The following is a 23285-nucleotide window of genomic DNA, read 5'->3' as shown; positions in this document are numbered from 1 at the left end:
ACCATTTCATTAGACATGGTCTTGAGGACTTTTTGTAACCCTTCAAGATCAAAAGGATATTTTGGTGGTTTCTTCTTAGATTCGTCCCTAAAGGTTACTTTCTTAGATTTTCGTTCTTCTAATGCATTTTTCTTTTCCACAGCTAGAATGCATTTCTCCACAACTATTGCCTCTTTCATATTTTCGGCCAAAGTTGGTTTGGCAGCTCTATCAACGAAGATAGCTGTGTTTGACGGTAGAGTAGAAATATACCACTCATTTTGGACCTCATCGCTAGGCTTAGATGCCGTTGGTATCTTATTCAATAATTTATTGAAGCGAGAGTTGAATTCCTTAATGGGTTCTTTCGGTTCGGCTTTCAAATTGGAGAGATCATTGATTAGGGTAGTTGTAGATCTATCATCTCCAAATTTAGTTAAAAATTGCTCTTGGAAAGCATCCCAACTATTAATAAAACCTGATGGTAATGAAAAGTACTATGATCCTGCTACTCCCTATAAAGTATATGGGAATAATCTTACAACTGCGTCTTCTTCCACTACTTCATTCAAGTTAATAGACAACATGAAATTGTTTATATGTTCCTAAACTAATAGGCCATTATCAGGATTGAATTTGGGCAACCATTTCTCTAGATGCGCTGGTAATTGATGTAAAGGCCCAATCATCATAACAGCTCTTGGGTTTGTCCATGGCCTCAGAGGATTCTGTGCCATTGCTGGTATGTGAGTAGGGGAAGGTGTAGTAGTGGTCAAAGGTGATTGGGTAGAGGAAGATGTAGCTCCTGCACCAGTGTGAATCACGATCTGGAGTGGCGAGGTGGATGATTGATCTTGTGAGGGTATATATGGAATGAATGAAGATGATGAAAGAACCTCGCTGTGAGATTTAGATGGTGTTTTCTTAGCTTTCTTACGGCTTGGTAGAGGAAATTTGAACAAAGGGATTTCGAGCTTTTCACTCTGTGCTCTAGTTAACCGTTGAGATGGGGTGAACCGAGAGGTAACACTATCTTAATATAACTCAGATTCTTCTTGAGATAGCGAAATCCCCTATAATTTATGAATCAAATATTGAACTTCAGGGGCTTCAGTGGAAGAAGAATGATCTGGCTTGTTTTGGATTTCAACAATGGTTTGTATAATTTTCTGTGCAACTTCTCGCTTAGGATCAGGGGATTTGGAAGACTTTCGAGAAGTTGGAGGTGATGGTGAGGGAGTTTTACTCTTAGAATAGCCTGTTGATTTGGATTTACTTACCATTCATACTCAAGCCCTCCTTCTAGCACCAAAATGTTGAAGCCTTGAAAATCGTTGCTTCAACATGGGGGAAAACCACCCAGTCCGGACCTTGGTTAGCAGCTCCTTTTCCGTTTGGAGTAGTGGCTCCGACTGGGGATAATGGGACCAGTTTCCCAATCTATTTAATGATTGTGCTAATGGGGTGATATGTGATGTTTTGGAGTAATATCTAAGCTATAAGTAATCTAATCTAAACTAATAATCACATGCATTTTATCCTAATTTAAACACTATCTAATTATAACTATGCCTGGGATTGATGTATGTGATCTACAATAATGTCTGAAAGCAATTGATAATAAAGATCATTCAATTGCGATCAGAAATGAATTTGTTTTAACAATAATCGTTTCATATAAAAAGTTAGTTGAAATGATTGTGAAAGATATATCGCATAAGGAATTATTCATGTATTCAGCATAAAATATAGATCATCATCATACAAAAGTGCAATAATGGCAATCAAGATTCAGACTTTCATACATAAATAACTTGAAAAGAAATCATTGCTTGATACATAAGTAAAAAGAATTATGAGATAAAAGTACCATTTATAATACATCCTACTCATGTGCTTCAACAATATTGATCTACTTTCAGTCCATTCAACACCATCTAAGAGTACAAAAGTGCAATTTTAGTAGAAGATGCTAAATCAGATAAAAATAAATCCTGTTCCATTAATTTCACTAGAACTTCCTCAAAGGGACAAAAGTGCATGTTTTGAAGATTGTTTCTGATAAAATTTCTGGACCCCTCTCTAAATGCATGAGAGGGATTTAAATACTTAAACTATAAAACTAAAAATAGATTATTACAAAAATAGTTGAGGAGGTTTAAACGACCTGTCTCAAATTATGCAAAAATAAAATCAAAATAGAAATGAACATGGTGACTACCTATCTTGCATTTGATCCTTTAGATCGCAAATGTCCATCATGGGCTTGAGCTCTGTTGGTTGGCCGACTTAAGCTTTCAACTGTCCAACGAATACAACATTGGTCAGTGCTAGCGCCATTTTCTCCGTAGAAGTGGTTAGGCATCGCAGGGTGATCCATTCGCTGTGAGGTTTTACCAAATGTCGCCAATATGCTTCCCAGTTTAACCTGGTTGTTTGCCTTATTACTTCTGCTTTTTCTTCTGTTGCCTATTTCCACTGTAGTTCAAGCTGTTTCGCATTAGGAAGAAAACTTGGAATGGATTTTTCCACAAAGTTGGCGCTATGTAAATTTACATTGACATTTTCTATGACATAGTTTGCTGCTGCTCCCATGTCTGCTATTGCCTTTTCTACCTCTTTACGCTGAGAATCCCAGTTCGCAAATAAGATTTCTTTCTGCGACTCTTCTAGTTTAGGTAAGTCGACTTTTCTCCCTTCTTCTGTATTCTGCCAGGTGATGAAATCAGAGACCTTTTAAAAGATATCATCATATTCAAGTCTCATATCCATGACTTGACTTGTCAATTTGTCGCTTGTTTAGCAATAAGAGTACCATTGTGAAATCTTCTGGCACAATAATTCTTTTTGGTGCATCAGCTGGGAGTTAAGGCCAAGCGCTTTGGTAATAAATTGATCAAGTTTTGGATCATCTTTGTGTAGATCAGTTATTTCCTTTATTTTTGCTTCCTTCTCTGCTAAGCTAGTTCGATGTTCTATTTGCATCTGCTCGAGTTCCCATTGTAGCTTAGCTAACTGTATCTTTCCCTGCTATTTAGATTTTGCTTCCTGTAATTGTTGTTCAAGCGACATAATTTTATCTTCTTTTTCTTTAAGCAACATTTGCACCTCTTTTGCTTTGTCCATGGTCGCTGTAGCATAGGCACCTGCAAACTGTGAGAGTCTAGGAAGATTGGCAGACGGGTCGACAATTGAGTCTTTCCAGAGAACATCCATCGGTTCATTATCAGGGGTAACAACAGTTGTAGAGTCTAACTTCCTTTACTTTCTTTGTCTTTTAGCAACGACCTTATGTTGTGGGATATAAAACACATCTAGAGGGGGAATCTCCTCTATTCTCAAAATGATTTCAGAGGTGAGGGTAACAGGGATGTGTTCTACCTCTTGAGAATTTACAGTCTCCTCTGCTGTCATTTCTGGAATTGTTTTCTGTTGTGGAGTTTGCAACTTTGGCGTTTGTTCCTCTGTGTTGATCCTTTTATTAAAATTGTCCCATTCTTCATCGAAATCAATTACCGGGGGTTTTATTGGCTGTGTGGAGGCGTCATGGATTTCAGCCTGCTTACTAGCTGAAGTTTCTTCAGCTATATTATGTGTAGATTGGGATGTATCCTTTATCGAATCTCTGCTTCTACTTTTCCCAATTTGTGATGATTTCTATGATTCCTTGGTAGATTTATCTTGGGATTTTGCTCCAGAATCGATTTTAAAATTTTCATTTGAGTCACCTTCTATACTTACACTTGGAGTAGGCTCCCTTATTGGTTCAATTAATAATTGGTTGAATGGGACCTGTGATAACCTCCTTTCTTTGTAGCTATAAAAGTTTTCAAGATATTCACGGTCAAAAAGTAATTGTGCCATATGCTTCACCTATGTGAAGGTGTTTTTCTACAAAAAGATGTCATCAAAGGCATCTTCCCCATTACTGAATACTTTTAATTTCACCAAAGTGGTGAAATTTTTGACAATGTCGAATGGGTCATAGTGCCTTCCAGGAAATTTAGGTAATTGCAAAGATAACATATTCTCTGCTTCTTTAAATGCATGCCCTAGGTCGTGTAATGCAAATTCTCCACACTATAAATGGAATGTAGGCTAGATGGCCTTTTCTGATTCCTTTAATGCCTTGCTCATTCCTCCTTCACTAGCTGTTTGATAGGCTATCTCTCTAGCCATCAATTTGTCTGGAACATAGTATGGGAGGACATGGGGGGAGGTGATGCTGCCAAATACCCTGATATACGTAAATGTCTCCTCCCCAAACCATCTGGCCACTTGGAGGATATCTACTTCAGCTTCTTGGGAAAACCTGGGGGCATCTCAGTTATAAAGCCACTTGTGAATAGGAAGCATAACTCCATGACAAATCTTCAAAAAATGTGGTTGAAAGTTGGATTCCCACATGTCCTTGTGGCATATGTGAATAGGAAGTGGATTTTGAACAGTCCACTTCCATCCCATAATAGGGAATTTTGAACTAAAACAAATTGCATCCATTACACAGATGCTCATAAAAAATGGAGGGTAAACCCTCAAAACGACACTTCTTTTCCTTCTATACTCAATTATTGTTATTTCTAAATTGTCAGAAAAATTATGCCCAATTCATTATAGTTGCGTTAACAGCTGCATCTATTAACGACATCCAATCTAGGGAGAATTTAGTACTATAGGGTTTTCCAAATAGTCTACATAGCATGGCCGCTGCAAAACTATGAGGGGGACAAATCGACGAAGTAGTGTACATACCATTTTTGTATTTCTTGTTTTTTTCCTCATTATTTGACCAGGCCTGGGTGTAGTGTACTTGGTTGTCGTTCTCTTTTGCAAACTTCTCGATGTACTACATGTTGTAGATGACTTGTGGCTCTGGTAGGTGGTAGATAAGTCGTAGGTTGTCTGGGGTAAAAGATCCCATAACCTCTTGGCTTCTTGTCTTGAATTCTTTCTCTGAGATGTAAGCTTCATCAATAACCCATTTCACGATGTCAGTATAAGGTATTATCTTCGAGCACGCGGCTATGCGGTGCAAAAATGAGCATGCTGTCTCTAACATGGAGGCATCTGAGGAATCACGTCCATCAACTGTTATATTTGTTTCCAGAATCCTTGGTTGCTCTTCCTCCAATCTATTATACATGGCCTCCCATGTAGAGGTTACTCCTTCTTTGTTGAATGTAGTATCCGTAAATAGAGGAGTCATTTCTGGCTTCTCAAAGATGACTGCCTTGTCTTTCTTTACCATTGCTTTCAACAATTTGCTCTGTGGATTTTCCCTGAAAGTGAAGAACAACAACTATCGGATACACAAAGATGATAATGAACGTAAAATGAAATAATGCAGATAACTCATAAAGGTGATAAAAGGAGTTTTATTCGAACGCACGTAAGAAGATATCATATCATGCTAAATGGATTTTCACACATAAATGCAATTATCTCTTACTAAATGCCCACTGCTGCTTTGCTATCCCTTAGCTTTAATGCTCATAAATGTCTGCATTGTAAAACGGGAAGAAAGTTTCGAGGGTGGTGAGCCTTTGAACTGCGATGATGGCGATTGTGCGATTTGCGAAGTAATATCGAGATCGCAATATCACATTATTTCTTTTCGCTTTTCTTACCTTCTGCTGTGTTTTTGCGAGATGCAAGATGTGAGTTGCTCGTTTATCGTTTCAAAATATAGCTACTTGCCAGGTTTTTCTATGTAAAAGACCCTTTTTAATGAGTGGAGGACCTAAAACATTTGCTTATGATACATTTAAGGAGTGGGTCTAGGTCTTGATCGCATTTCGCAATATCGGTTGGTGGTAAGTTTGTGGTGTTCGTTTGAATACCTGAAATGCGATGCGATAAAGGTTATAACGCCATCACAATTTTTCATCTCGCATGTTTCGAAAAAACCTTTTTAAAGCAAGTCCTTTATACATGGCGATATGCGATGCGAGACTCAGCGTCTGAAGAAAAATCTTAAGGACTTAATTTATGTGAGAATTATGATAGTTTTGAGCATAGAGTCCTTTTTTAATCATTTTAATTGATTTGGAGGGTTAGAAAGATCTTTTGATGATGCTTGGTGTATGTGGGAAGGTAAGCATTTAGTAGTTCTCTGGAGGGTTTGATTGATAGCTTGCTTTATTCCAAAAATAAAAGAAACGCCTAAATGATAAGTTTTGTTTTTTGGATGGATTTTTTAAAGGGTCCCCATTTATTAACGTAATATTAACTACTATCATTAATACATGGGGGGTTTTTGAATAGCACAACACCTACCTACTTTATGGTACTTAAAAGTTGGTCAAATTAATATATGAGGCCATCCTCTTCGAATAAGACCTATTAGATAGTTAATGGATATTTACTTAAACTAAAAGGGTGTTTCTTTTTAAATAAGGCCGAGTAGGTGTTTATTATGTTGGATTCATGATTTCCGTTACACTAAAACCCGCAGGTGTTAGTAAATAGACACATTTCCAGAGTTAACGAATCCACGAGAGGTGATTAAGCACATTTTTTGAAACACACAGGGAGTGTTGGTTTATCCAATGTCCAACAATCTATCCCCCAACACAAGTCAGGTGTGTTTCGATCTTGAGACCTTTGGCTTCGATACCACTTGTTGGAATCACAATTTTCATTACACCAAAACCCCCAGGTGTTAGTAAATAGGCGCATCACCAGAGTTAACGGATCCACGAGAGGTGGTTAACCACATGTCGTGAAACACGCAGGGAGCATTGGTTTATCCAATGTCCAACATGTTAATCATTAATGACAGGACCACAAGTAATTAAGGTTTTAATAGTAATAAAGTATTTATAGAGCTATAAAGATATGTAATGTTTTGTATAAGGTTGTTATTATATTGGATCTCTACTCAAAATAGGTTGCCCCGTCGAAGATCCATTAGGCCTATCTATCTGCTCTCATACGCCTATGGTAATACTCCACTCTTTGCATTCAGATTGGATGCTTTTCGTTGATTTGGTACGTTGCAAGAGTTTTCTAGCTCGAGCTTCCGTGGTTCTCTGAAGATCTATCCTATATAGTAGAGTGCAATTGTTTTTTTTAAATTTTTGCATCAGAACTATATTTTTCTCCACCAGAAGTAAAATTTTATACATTGGCAACAGAAGTATTTTTTTTTTACAGTTCACAGTTTTTTAAAATGCACTCATTAATATATATTGTGGGAGTGGTCCTCAATGGGAAGGAAAATTATCCCGAGTGATATTGGAAAATCAAACACACTCTCATTTTTCATGAGATTTGGAAAGGAGTGTGTGTTGGAGACGGAGACAAAGAGCTAGAACAACCTACCTTAAACAAGGAATTCACCATTTGGGAAAATAAGAATAGCAAGGCTTATGCATCAATTGCAACATCGATAAATGAAGAGGTGAGTCGCCATATTTCGCCATTTTCAAATTCTTTTGAAGCCTTACAAAAACTGAAGGAATTCTATGACTCAAACTCTGCACTTGAAGTTATTCAACTCATGATTAAATTGTTCACCCTTGAATTAAAAAATGATGATCCTCTTGCTCTTGCATCAGAAATAAAATCTATTATGGATGATACCAAAGTCATTAATGTTGAATTGGACATTCCTCTAATAGCTTTTCTCAAGGAACTTTATCCCACTTGCTCAAATTAACTTGAGTTATTGCAAGCAAATGGAAACCTCAAAGATATTACCTTTGACTCCCTTGTGAAAAAAATTGTTGAAAGAGAGAAAGTTTTTGGGAAGAAGACAACTCCTCACTCTTCTGAAGAGGCTATGTGTCTTGCACATAGAGAGAGGAATCTTGCTCAAGATTCTTCCGGAGGAAGAGGTGGTCGAAGAGGAAGAGGAAGAAATTTCAGAGGCAGGGGGGCAGATACTCTGAAGGAGAAAAGTCAGATTTTCACTGCATACGCTGCAAAAGAGATGGATCACATGATGCATCCACATGCAAGTTGCCTTGGGACAGAATTGATTAGGAAAGAAACCAACCCAAAGGTAAAACTAATGACAAAGAGAAAGGTAAAGCACCTAAATCCGCTCACTATGTTGTGACACACTATAATATTGGAGTAAATGAAGACTTATTTAATGCTTCACTTACTTCTTGGAAAAATGATTGGTTGCTTGATTCAGGAGCAACTTGCTACATGAATTTTAGAAGATATTTTTTTGAAGAATTTTCTGACAATGTTGATGGAGTAGTATACTTTGCAGACAAATCAAAACTCAAGCCATCATGGCTTGGTACAATCAGGCTTAAATTGCCTGGTCTTTCAAACTTTCTTCTGCATCATGTTTTATATTTCCCACAGCTGAGGAGAAAATTGATGTCCTCGGTCCACATCCACCAGCAAGGACACTCCATTCATATGTTTGATGGCAAGCTTGAGGTGAGAAAAGCATTAGACCACTCACTTGTCATGATGGGGATATAAGGAGAAATGCTTCTCAAGCTGCAAGGTACCTTTGCTTGTGCACAAAATTTTTCATACAATTATCATTATGAAGAAGGTACATTTCGATCAAGTTTATTATGGCATGCTAGATTTGGACACTTGAACTATGACAGCCTCCGCTTGTTGAAGAAAAATGGTGTTACCGGTTTGCCTACATTTCCTAGGAAACTTAAGCAATGTGATGCTTGCGTTCTAGGAAAGCATAGCAAACAGTCTTTTCATGATTCATATTCCAGAGCACATAGAAAACTTGAACTCATTCATTCAGATTTATGTTGTCCAATGCTTGTTCCTTCTGCAAATGGAAATAAATATATGATGACATTTATTGATGACTACACCAAAATGTGTTGGCTTTATTTATTGACGAACAAATCTAATGCTTTTCAAACATTCAAGAACTTTCATACATGGATTGAAAATGATGCACAATCTCATATTGGCTCTATTCGCACTGATAATGGAAAATAATACACTTCAAATGAATTTGAAAACTATATTCACCAACATGGGATCAAACATCAAACAATTGTGCCTTATAATCCCCAACAGAATGGAGTAGCTGAAAGAATGAATAGGACAATCTTAAATATGGTGCGCTCCATGATGTTTTTCAAAAATGTAAAATTGATTCTTTGGGCTGATCAGTTCTATGTGCTATATATATAAAGAATAGATGTCCATCTAATGTTATTAGAAACAAGACTCCTTATGAAATGTGGTATGGTCACATTCCTTCGGTAAAGCATCTCAGGGTCTTTGGTTCCACATGTTATGCCTTGATACCAAAGGTACACAGAAACAAACTTGGTGCAAGAAGTCGTAAGTGTATCTTCCTAGGGTATTCAAACACCTCCAAAGCATACCATCTCTATGATGAAGGCAATAAAAAATTTGTTGTATCTAGAGATGTAATCTTTCTTGAATCATCCAAAACTGACAATGTTGTTGAGCGGAAACTTGATCGCTTGGATAGATTCGCAAATGAAAAATCATTTCAAGAATTTGATAATTAGATTCCACATCCTGAAGGGGGAATTCCTATACTAGATCAACTTGTGGAATTTTTTTCTGAAGCACTCTCTCCCCCACATGAAACTCCAAAAACCGATGATACTTTGAGTGATGTGATTGACAGAATTGGGAGACTCAATCTTGATTCAGTCCCAACTCAATCAACGGAGCAGCCTGGGCCATCTCAGAAAGGTCCCCCAAAGTGCCTAACAAAGACATTTGAAAGTGTTCATCGTGATGAGGTTGGAAAGACAGGAACTAGAAATTCAACCCGAAAAAATGGAGGTGATGTAGATGACTCTGATTCACCTGCTGATATGGATGTTTCTTATGATTGTGAATTGAATTTGTGTACAAATTTTGAACCAAATTCCTTCAAAGAAGTTGCTTCTCATGATGAATGGAAAGAAGCAATGCAAAAGGAGTATGATGCCTTGATAAAGAATGGCACTTGGAAGCTGGTTGATCCTCCATTGGGAACCAAACCAATTGGTTGCAAGTGGGTCTACGAGAACAAGTATAAAGTTGATGGCTCATTTGACAAGCACAAAGCCTGGCTTTTGGCAAAAGGTTTTGCATAGAAGGAAGGGGTCGATTATGAGGAGACTTTTGCCCCACAACAAAATGGGCTACCATCCGGACACTCTTTGCCCTAGCAGCTCAGAACGGTTGGAAAGTCCATCAAATGGATGTAAAAATTGCTTTCTTGAATGGAGATCTAAAAAAGAATGTTTTTATGTCCCAGCCTGAAGGATTTGCTGTAAAAGGACATGAACATAAAGTATGAAAACTTGTGAAATCCTTGTATGGCCTCAAACAAGCACTACGAGCTTGGTATGAAAAACTAACTAAGCATCTTTTGAAACTCAATTTCAAACATTATGATCTTGATGATGCAACTTTGATTGTTAAGAAGGTTTGCAAAACAATTGTATATCTTGTGGTATGTGTAGATGATCTTTTGATGACAGGGAACAATGAGAGCTACATTGCATCCATAAAGAAGGAATTGAGGAAAGGTTTTGAAATGACTGGTTTGGGCTATGTTCATTACTATCTTGGTATTGAAGTAACTCAACATCCGAAGTCCATATTCCTTTCTCAAAAGAATCACATTGGAGATCTGTTGAACATGTTTGGTACGAATGAATGCAATCCTCTGACTACTCCAATGGAACAAAACTTAAAGCTCACATCCATTGAAGGAAAAGAATTTGAGGATGCAACAAAGTATAGACAGCTTGTAGGAAGTCTCAACTACCTGACTACTACTAGAACATACATTTCATTTGATGTTGGAATCCTCTCCAAGTTTATGCAAAAGCCTTGTGAGGGACATTGGTCTGCTGCAAAAAGAGTTCTAAAGTACTTGCAGGGAACTCAAGACTTTGGAATCAAGTATACACAGGTGGGCGACTTCAGCTTGATTGGATACTCTGATTCAGACTTCGATGGAGACAAAGAAACTGGGCTTTCTACTTCGGGTTACGCTATGAGTCTTGGATCAGGAGCTGTCTCTTGGAGATCACGCAAACAATCAATTCCAGTAGATTCCACAACAGAGGCATAATATGTGGCAACAGCTGAGGCAACAAAATAAATTGTGTGGCTCATGAAAATTCTGGAAGATTTGGAGGTAAAACAAGTACAATCAACTCCACTCATGATTGACAATACCTCGGCAATAAAGCTGGCCAAGAACCCAAAGTTCCATGATCGAACAAATCACATCAATACAAAATATCATCTGATTTGACATCATGTTGAGGCCAAAATAATCCATCTTCACCATTGTTCCAATAATGAGCAGATTGCGGACATCTTCACCAAAGCGCTTGGAAGAGAAAAGCTTGAAAGATTCAGAGTGATGCTTGGACTCACCAACATCCCTTCAGATTAAGGTGGGGGTGGGGGAAATTGACACCTAATCATAGGGATTGGGTGAACAACTGTAATTAGTGTAAATAAATAATAGAGGAAATGGAGAGTCATTGGGAGATGAAACTGAATAGTCACTCCCTCTTGTATATAATAATGAACAACCTAAATGAATAATACAATTTCATTTGAGGAGTTACCTCCTGGCCTGACAAATACAAGGGTTATATTTTGTAGATTTAATCTCATTGTCAGTTGCATTTCCTTTTTCACACTTATATTTCTCTAAATATTGTTCATATTCTACTGTTTTTATTGGTTAAATGCATTACATCATTTGTCTTTGCAGTGATAGGTTTGAAGGTATGTGTACCATGGCATTATTCAACTTCTAAACTTACATAGAATACATAATTTCCATGTCTAAAATGAAGAATCAAGGGTAAATATTCTCCATGTAAAGAAATTTTGTGTCTAACAAATAGTTTTTTGGTTGGTCATAGCTTTGTAAACATATATGGTTAATAATGTGAAAGTCATATTTTTAAACTAATAGCCCTAGTCAAGGCCAACTAGAAAAATGTGAAACTCTTGCAAAGTTGTGATAGAGACTTATAGGGACCAACTATGATTAAATAATTTCATGTAAGGTCATATACTTCTAGTACTTTATCTCTTTTTCAATGTGCATAAAAATGCATCCCATAGGTAAATTTCAACATTAATGGGTTGATGTTGTAAGCATAGTTTTACCTAATTATTAGATTTTTAGTTTAATTTTATAAAAAAAACAAGTTATAAAATGTTCAATTAGACATGGAATTTACATTAACCATGATTGTAAATATTGTGGTTAATAAATTTCTCTAGTACCATACCATTTTATCTCATTGTCATTGTAGAATGGTGAACCATCCATATTTGAGTTTTAATTTCTTATAAGGACCAAATTGATTATAAGGATCACCTTGTTTGATCTTTAGTCCAATGGTAGTTATTTACATCAATATGAATCAACTTTTGCCTTGAAATTCTTGGGTACAATTCCTTGAATGGGGTGACGGAGATGGGCCAAGTGGGAGGGAACATTGTTGTCATCCCACCAAGCATACATGCTGACAAGTGTGGCAATGCACCCCTTGATGATATTAGATAAACATGAAGTCTCTATACAGAGGACTATTAATATGCATTATGTTTCAATGTTGAATCTCTTTCACACTATCACAAGTTTTATCGTGGAAATTGTGTGGATAATTACAACAATTATGATGGAGGAGCCTACATTTATGGAGACATAGTTTTGCTCATTCTCCTCCCAACCTCCCTTGCAAAACATTCATAATTTTCATAGTGGGATGTTTGACCTAGACGGTGGTGGAAATTAACGCAAGTTAGAGGTTTTTTCATGGTACAGAGTTATTCAACGTTATGAATTATTATGATTCACGGGTTCTAGATCTCCCACTTTGATGTCATTTTCATCAATGGCTTCCATGAATCCTATATTTCCTTGGCTTCAGGAGAAGTTATCCTTACTATATTGTTTCATTAGTCTTTGGGTATCTTCTAATGTGTGTCCTCCAAGAGTAAATTTAGTTAATGCCTTGTTTCTTGCTTGTTGTATCTATTCTTAGCCTCTGTTTAGGTCTACTGTAGTTAGGTTTTCTCACTCCTTTTGAAATTATTTCCCTACCCTTCATCCACCCTCTTAGCACTCTCTCAAGCTCTGGTCTGCCCTTGTTGTTAGCTTTTGGCTTCTAAGGTTTTCCTTAGGCCAAGTCCCCCTACCCTTCGATCCCTCCTCGTGGGTGGTCACTCCTTCCCTAGAAATGATAATATTTTGGTGCAAGTCCTCAATGCCTCATCAATGTGTTTGAAGTAATAGATGTGCTTCCAATTATAGGGAATAGGGTAGTTCTTGAGCTCAACAGAGAATGAAAACCTATACATGGTTATATTATACTCGCACTTCTCATTCCATCCAAGATGAGATAATTGAAGAATAAATAGAAATAGAAGGTGAGCAGGGTTGCTTGACATACATCAAGGTCATCAAGGAGGTAGTTGAATTGATGTGAGACATAGGCCACACTAGATGTCAATATAGTCAGTGTATGTACGTGGTGGATATTTACTGACATCTGAAAAATTTTGTTGGGTCATGTCTTATTGGACCATAATGAAGCTAAGGAGGAAATCCTCCTAATGTTGGATGAGCTTTAACTCTCCATGAAGGGCTTAGATAGGTTACTACATTGAATTAAATATCATTTAGGCCTCCCTCCAAATACAAGATGCTAGTCAAGTAGTGATAAGGATCGAATTGCCGTGGAAGAATCTTACTCTCCTAAGACTAAATGATATGTCATTCTTACTCTCATTTCTTCTACTCACTATGATGTTTTTTTTGTCTCAAGGCCAATATCTAGATAGGATGCTATTCCCTAAGGTACAAACTCTATGATTTTTTGTTGGAATTATCTTATCTTAATGTTTGAATGCTGAAAAAAAGTTTGGTTTCGCCACTAGTCTAGTTTCCAAAGTGGTAGACGAGAGCAAACCAAAATTTTACATACTATCGTGCTTTGAAGATTGAATAGAAATTAACTTTACCAAAAAGGAAATTATTAGGTCCAATAAATTTTAAAAAGGATTGGATGTGATTTTATAGGAAATTGATAAATTATTTAAGGATTTGAGTTTTACTTGCTAGCTTTGAATGATTTATTCTCAAATTATATTATGTATCAATAGAAATATATGTTCATTTTATTTTCTCCTTGAATAATAATGTTTGTGTCCTTAATTTTCTTCATGAATAATAATGTGTCTATTATAATTATCTTCTCTCTCTTAACGTTCTAATTTCATTTAACATTATTTTTTTTAATTTGTCAAGTGTAGAGAATGAAATTAAGAAGTCAGAGTTTCCTTAACAATTTATCCTTCTTACTACCTATTTGGTCCTTCGACAACATTAATGATATTGAATTATAGCAACAATTTACGTCATGGCTAAGCTTACTTTTAGTGTTAGCATGTTGCAATAACTATCTCCTTATCTTGGTGGGGTTTGAGGAATAGGAGCACCTGCACTAAATAATTATGCACAAAATTAATGAGATAAGACAATATTTTTTTGATTTTACTTGTGAATTGGGAGAGTTGTCTATAGTCCTATTGTATATTTAAATATCAAATAATCATTATGTCTTCTTACCAAGATGCTTTAACTCCAACTCTTCTATGGCATAGGAAAGTAGGATTCACATCTCCATCAACATTATGTTCTACACCTCAATTGAAAAACAAAATAGGCCAATTTAGACATGTCCAACCATTATAGAAAGGATGAAGAAGTGAATGTGCAACCACTCCTAATATGAGCGAGACATACTTTTTTCTTTTGGTCTTTTAATTCTTCCTTCTCAGCAATGGTCAATATTGCATTATGCTGGTTTGATTTTTAGTCATGTAGATATGGCATTATAATTAAGTTCTTATCTCTCTCTCTCTCTCTCTCTCTATATATATATATATATATTTATTTATTTATTTATTTATTTTATTTATTATTTATTTATTTATTTATCTAAGTTACACATCCAAGGAAAACCCCCAAGTGCTTCCCCTCGTTTCAAGGATGGTACTGAGGTTAAACCCTAGATTCTTCAAGCCACAAAGTCAATCAATAAGAAGGATCAAAGCCATTACAACAATATATGCATTTTGATCTCAAATTCATGAGAATTGAACTTGGGTGGGGAGGATAACAATTATTCCTCCCAACCACCTGAGATAAACCCATTTGACATCTACAAACCTATAAACATTGCATTATGTCTATTTTTTGACGTTTTGAAGCACGAGAAACTTCTTTAAAATATTGATCTTGAATTTTATTTCCAAACTTTTAAGACAATGACTAATGCTAGGCAAAGGATATGAATTTTCTATGCCATTCTTACATGACAATAATTGATGTACTAGCACAAGTTCACATTTATTTAGACTTCTATTATTTATCTCTCTTTGGATTCAACATTAAATTTCCCTAGTTTATGGATTTCCAATGTTTCAATTTCATTGAAGATAATTTTTAATTGTTTACAAATTCCTCAATGAGTATATTTGTGTTGTTATGAATTGGATTTAGTTGCTCCACATTTATTTTGTCTTGTTATAAGTTCAATATGTTGTCCTTTTGTTTAAATCTCTCACATTCTCATAGCCTAAGTGCTTGTAGACAGTTTGAATCCGCCCCCACCTCCTTTAAATAAGAGAATTTATTTCCTTCTTGATGTATATAACTTCATGGCATCATAGTCATATTGAGATTTCTATGATGGGACTAGTTACAAGAAATGCTTAGAAAATCCATAGTAGCCATCTTGAGTTTGTCAAATTTTCAAATCACTACCTAGATCCATCATCATGACGTATAGTCGAATATGAGAAGAGGCTAGTCTTGCTAATAAATACATAAAAATGTAAAGAACAGAGAACCCTAGAAGAATACAACATTGGTTGGAGTGAAAGTTATTATCATAAAGTCAAAGGCAAAGGATAACTATAAATAAAAGAAAATTATTATAAACCCGAAAATTTAATCATAATGCCTGCTAATAATCGTAATAAGAATAACAATAAAGTAATTATTAAAAAAAATTCAAAATAATAACAAATCTATAATATTAATAACCCTAATAAATAAAAAATTAAATTACTTAACATATCTATGCTATAAAGTATAATATACTATTAAAAATATATAATAAACTTTAATAATCATAATTTGTTTTCAACGTAACGAAGAATTTTGATTAAGGATTGAAATCATTGTGCATAACACACCATATTTACATATTTTGAAAAATTGCTTCTTCAACTCCAAAGGACATGGGATGGGAATACAATTCCAGGCCATTAATTTCCACTTATTTATGTCATCCCTCTCAGAGACAAGAGTGGATGATTCAACACTATCACATTTATACATACGCGATAAGGTGCCCCACACAAAACAAAATTTACATAACATCACCAAACAGTCATGATTCAATTGACAGGAGATTGAGCCTCCCACTATTATTGTTGATTAACTTGGTCATTTTGTTCAAAAGTTGTGTTTGATGCCTCAGAGGAGATTCTTTTTGATGTTCTACTGGCCAAGTTCATCCTCTGGACCACTTCTTCCAATTTCACTATGCTATTTTCCAATTCATTCTCCAAATGATGAAGCTTTTGCTGGAGGTCGAGCATTATTCCATAGGCACCATAAGATTTGATGACAACTGATTGATTTTTAAATTAATTTGAAGAAGACCCTATTGATATTGATTGAAATTCTACTCTATCCATCTATCATCCCTTCCCCCCCATACATATTTTTCATGCAGACAATATGAATTTTCAGAGCAATGGAAGGAAGTTCTCCCAAAGATCACCCCCTCTTAGAGTGAAAAATGACAGTAGACTCACAATTCCATAAGGTGTTGCCTATTTCCTCAAGTAAATCCAATGATCCCCCCATTTAAATATATCAATTGTGTAAGTCCTCCTTAAAGGTGAATTACAATGCTAACCCTTTTCTAAAAAAAGGTCGAGAAAGGGACCTAACTTCTTTTGATGATTCAATATGTGGTCTGAACTATACAAAACCAATTTTTTTTATCAACCATGATATCCACTTAAAAATACACTTTCCCACACACAGATGAAAGGGCACATATCATTTCCCACTACTTCCCAAAGTAGGAGGGGAATGCACACATACACCTCAACTTAAGGGCTTACTCAAGACAATAAGACAAAAGGTTGCTACGTAAATCGAACTTACTTAAGAGAAAATTCTTTCAAGTAGCAAACATAAAAGCTGCCAACACATAAGCTATCCTTACAACACTTTTTCAGAATTGAGCCTTCAACCCAATATGATATATCACTCAGACAACATATATTAAAAGAATACACGACACTAAGGAAAGTGCCTCCCACACATAAATTATCCAAAATTAAATCTTTAGAGGTATAATTAATAAAAAGCATAGGCTGATAGCCACCATCAAGACTCATATAACACCCTCTCTACAGAATTATGACATTCCATATATTATCCCCCATCCTCCAACGACTAAGAAATAATAGAGATATTGATTGTGAATACTTACCTTGGTTCCATGGGACCCAACTAAATCTCCACAAAGTGCTCCAAACATTGAGCATGCCAATAAAATCTACAATTGTTCCCACACATAAATATCCCACTGCTACGAGCTTCATTTCAAGCTTACTAATGAACTGTCCATAATGCAATGATGCCACTTGGTGGGAATTGAAGGACCAATTAACTCTCCACCATGGATTATTATCTCCTCAAAGCTTCCACTACATGAAAAAATATTTGATTTCTGAGACAACAAGACAAGTTTCATTATGCCATCTTACTCCCTTTCCTCTAGAAAATTACCCCTCATGCTGAATGTACTTTCAATTTTTTCCTTTGTAGGCTTCACTTTAAGCCTATTACATCAGATCCTAGTCTATGCACATGAGAACCTCTCTTCACTATTTAAAATTCATGTTGAAAAGATAAGTCATATAGGCCTTGAATGCCCCTTATTGAAATGATGAAATCCCTACATGGAGTGATGGTGTGGCTTCCTTCGGGTTTGATGGGAGAAGGCCACCTTATATTTTTTCATTTCCCATTACATCATGGCTAAGGGAGGGGAGTGTAGTTCCTTTCTCCTTGCCATATTAGTTCCCCTTTTTTAATTTGATTCCCAAATTTGCTAACAAGTCCGCTTTGGCATTCTTATACCTCAAGACATGGAAGCACTTCTTTCTAGGAATGTTGTTATACATACTAAGGATTCTATAGAAAATATTTTTTAGTATCATGTCCAGTGGGAATGTTCCAGAATAAAGATGATAAATTACATTTGTAGAGTCACTAATTATTGTTATCTCTTGGATTTTGAGGCTTATCACTTGATTCAATCCTTGAAAGAGAGAATATGATTATGCAATGTTGGTTGAAGCATTGTCAAGTCCTTGTGCATATTTATATTCTTGTTGATTCTCAGGGTGATAAATCACCCCCACATTACTGTCACCCCTAGGTTGTTTTTAGATGCTCCATTAAAGATCAAAATGAGTTGCTCTGCTCTAAGATCCATTTGTCAAATTCATTAGTTGGAAGTCTTAGTTTCCATTTCTCCTGGCTCTTGTTGCTCCTTCTTATGCCCTTAGTTTTTTTGAACATCTTTACCTATGTATGTTACCCCTTTTCCAACCCCTGATCTTCTTTATCTTTGATCTATCTCACATAGAAAGTCCCCCCCCAACAGGACCATTGCTCTTCTTCCTATCCTTATGTTGTCCACCCTTTCTTCGAAAAATGATAAATTGTTTCTAGCTAGCCAAATTTTCCAACATACAAATTTAGGAATGGTCTCCTAAATTCTCTTGAATGTATATATATATATATATATATATATTACAAGTAAATAATCCCTAATAGCATTTTCCCCAATTCCCCAATAATTCTTGGATTGAGGATGGCCATTTCACCCTTGGAAATAACTAAACAAAATTTAGTCCCAAACTGAGATAGAAAAGGGGCATTCCAAGAATAAATGATTTGTTGTTTCTTGAGCTTGATGCAAAGGACGCACCAAGATGGACCTATTATTCATCTCTTCAAAGGGTTTTCAGCTATAAGATTGATTTTGTGGGTTAATGTCCAACAAATTATATTAATCTTGCGAAGGCAATCAACATCCCAAATGTTAATCCACAACTTAGATTTTGGAGGTATTGCTCTGGGGAAAATTAGAGCTTCATATCCCTATTTCACAGTAAAAGCATCAACTCCCCAACCCCAAGATTCTAGATCTACCATGTCACACAAAGTACATCCATCGAAGGAAGATTCAATTTCCTTACATATTGTGTGTAGCATGTTTAGGATATGGTCCCAAGACTAGGCTTTCCACCACCCAACAATTGACCATTCTGAAATGTCATACAAGGTGAATTTTCAATTGGAGACCAACCATTCATGCAAGTAAATAAAACAACCTTTTGATCCCAGGGGTTGGGTTCCCATTATGTTGTCTCTCCATAGATTAATTCATTATCATTCGCTTAGAACCCATGAAGTTGGAAACATTTTTCCGACTTGGGAGCTGACTCTATTTTGAGGAGGATGAATGATGCACGAGTCTCTTTCACAGCTTAGATACCTTTTATGAATCACATGTTTCCACCATTCGTTAGCTCCTATTTTTAGTCTCCATAGAATTTTTTCTCCCAGCATAAGATTCATTAAGGATGGGTCCCTTATTTCCAACCCTCCCCATTTCCTTTGAAAGTCTAATTGTCTCCCAACTTATGAGATATATTTTTTGGTGTTAAGTTTTCCTCCTTGCCATAGAAACTTCCTAATCTTCTGTGCCATCTTGAGCCTTATGGAAATTAGAGAAAACATAGTGGAGAATTGATACATAGGAAGAGTTGATAACACTAACTGAACAAGGATCAACCTTCCTGCCATATTGAGCCTCTTGTATTCATAAATGTACTGATGGGGGGTGAAGCAGTATAATAAAATTTTGCTTAATTGAATTATTCAAACACAATAAAGCACTAATCACATGAAAACCCATCAGGGAGAAAACCACAAAACTTATTTTAATTAATTGTTCTTATGAAGGCACCAACCTATTGTTACAATCCTTTTATGAACCCACCTATAGGAGACACCAATCCCTCTAATTTGTAAGCACCAACTTGCAGGATACACTAATCCCCTTAGATTTACAAGCACCAACTTGTAGGAGACATCAATATCCTCAGACTTTTTATCCAATATATTTTGCAACAATTATTTTGAGTCACCTTCTTTCTCCTCTGAAATTAAATATTACATCAATAGTTATCAAATATTTCTCTCCTAACCAACACACTTGTTCCCTCACTAAACTGCTTAGATCCCCTATTCCATTGCATTCTAAAACTAGATCTTTATTCATAGGAAATCTTATTGATTATGCTCATTCATACTCCTCTACTAATGATCTTCTTCTTTTTATCTTTACTTTAGCAGCTATCTATTCTTTCTTGGTTAACTAGCAAACCTCTCCGATATTGCACAAAAATTCTCTTTTCTCTCCTGACTGGCCCATATCTCACACACTGCAAATACACTGCTCTTTCTCTCCTAACTGACCCATATCTTGCGCACTACACACATACTATTATAACACTTAACAACATAACTCATATTTATAATGACACCACATTTAATTTTCTTTTGTCTCTAGCTTTTTGCTTTTTCGAGCCAGGCTCTTTTCATGTTTAACTCCCTTCTGTCCAACCTCTTTGAAACATAGGTTCTTGAGTGCGTACATACTCCTAAATATGTGAATGAGCCTTTTATCACATTTCCATGTGCTCTATCTATTCTAGATCCACTGCAAGTCCATTTAAATAATTGACAACCCTTACCATTCAAGAGTTGAGTTATGAGAGCATACAACCATATGTTGTGACCATGGGCTTAACCCACCACTCCAATAAATATGAATTTCAAGTCATTTATTGAAACAATCCTTTGAAAACATCGGATATAGAAATACCCATATTATTTTCATAACCATTTAGCTCAAAGTGCTAAACCACTAAGCAACATTAACAATGTGTTGTGACCTCAATCTAAAGACATAGCTCTGATATTATGCAATTACAAATTTCCTAGTATCGGTAGGATATAGGAACCCAGTAAAAAAATCATTAAATGATGGACTTGCCAAATTTTCTGCAATTGATGACATTTTCCCCATCATACTCGAACACTGCCTATTGAGGTGCTTTAGCTTGTTGTCCATTTTGGTACTCTAGTACCTTGGTACATGCCCCAAAGGGTTGAGCCCTTAATTCTTTGCGACCATACCCTATGACGACATCCTCCAAATGAATCTATGATAACTCAAACCTTGACCATCCATTCTAGATAACTCTAGCTTATTGTCCGTTTTGGTACGCCTATATAGGGATGACAAGGGCTGAGCCCTTGGCTCTTGGTAACCATGGCCCACAAACATGATTTCTCGGCCTTTCTAACTATTACACAGTAATTTGTCACCGTCCCTATTACCCCTTTTCCCGCACATTGGAGGACTTATTCCGGGACCTGTGAGAAGTGACATAACCTGAAAACACTTGCATTGTATCCCCTTGAGTATGTAATCCAATCACATGAATCTTGTGGAGGACCCTAACTCCTTCTCCTCTATCTATAAAAGCTTGTCCTTTTGCCTTTGACAAGTTAGTCTCTCCAAGTTCCAAATTCTAAGTCTCAAAGTCTGAGAATTGCCAAGTTCATGCTACAAGGAGCCTTATTCATTCCCATGAGGCTAAATCTAAAGTGAGGAGATTCTTATCCAAGTGACCAAGGAGAGAGAGGCTTGTTCCTCATTCCCAACAAGCTTTGCAAGGCATGTGCTGCTGATCACCCAGCCAAAGGAGGATTTGACGTCAGAACTATGGTTGTATTCTTCTTTGTTTATCAATAATAGACGACTATCATTATGGTTCCACTCTTGTTATTATTTGTGATGATGATTGAGTTATATCCTTTCTGACTGATATATAGTTGCATCTATTGGATTTTATGCTTGTGTTTGTGTTGTTATTTGCATGTGCAGGTGTCCGTTCACGGGGATTGTGGGAATTTTATCTGGTTCTTCTCTAATGGGAACTCAATAGTTTGATCTTGCATATCAGTATCAAGCTAGGCAATCTGAATAACAAAGACCTATGTATCCATTAAATACTGGATTTCCACCATATGGAGAGCAATATGCTTATTTATGTATCCTCCTTATTCCGGGGGACTACCATATGGTAATATCCCACAGCATTCAGGTCAACTTGGAATTAGAGTTTGTAAATGGCAACCAACAATGCCAGTTCAACCAAGGCTTGTGCATCCAACACAACCAATGCAAACCGTGTCAGCTATTCCTACTAAACTTGTTGTTACTACTATACCACAATCACAAGTTCAAATTGTTGTATCTCAAACTGTTCAAACTGATCCTTCTACCTTGCAATCACAAGTTTCAAGTCAAGAAGTTCAAGTTCCTCAAGTTGTTGTACAACAACCACTTGTTTCTGGAGTCCAACAACAACCTCAGGTTAGTGTACCCTTATCTGGACTAACCTAGGCTTACATTGGTATAGTTTATTCACAGCCTGGCCAAAGTCTCATTGTTGGACAACAACAACCGTTGAACCCACAACAGTTATATCAACAACAATTGATTCAACAACTATGGCAACCTCAATTTCAACAACCCCAATTCCAGCAGTACCAACCTCAGTTTGGGCCTATTTCACAGGCTCAACCTGGGTTTGGTCAATCACAAGCTTATCAAGGTCAAGGTCAATAAGGCTTTGCAGGTTATGGACAACCACTTATTCAATCTGGTTATCAACAACCACCTTACACTGGTTTTGTTCAAAAATCATACCAAGGTTACCAAATGCAGATGCCCTATGCCGGTATGCAAAGACCTATTGCCCAAGCAATTCCATCATATCCTGGATATGCTCAACCTAACTTGAATCGACAGTTTCCATTTGTAGCAACTTTAGAATTACCAGATTTAAATTGGCTCACTAATGATCCAATCTTATATGCACCTTGGTGGCCGGTAATTCCGCATAAGTTACCTTCTGACATTTCGAAGTTTAATGGAAATCCTGGAGAAGACCCATCAAATCATGTTATGACCTTTCATTTTTGGTGTTCATCTAACTCCTTAAATGACGATTCAGTCAAACTTCGTCTTTTCCAAAGAACACTTTCTAGTCTAGTTGCTAAATGGTACATTGAGTTACCAAGAGCTTCTTTCGATAACTTCACCACTTTAGCC

Source organism: Pinus tabuliformis, chromosome X, assembly GCF_031772625.1.
Source record: "Pinus tabuliformis cultivar Carrire ecotype Pingquan chromosome X, CPIR1, whole genome shotgun sequence".
NCBI lineage: Eukaryota > Viridiplantae > Streptophyta > Pinopsida > Pinales > Pinaceae > Pinus > Pinus tabuliformis.
Note: the sequence above shows the minus strand (reverse complement) of the source record.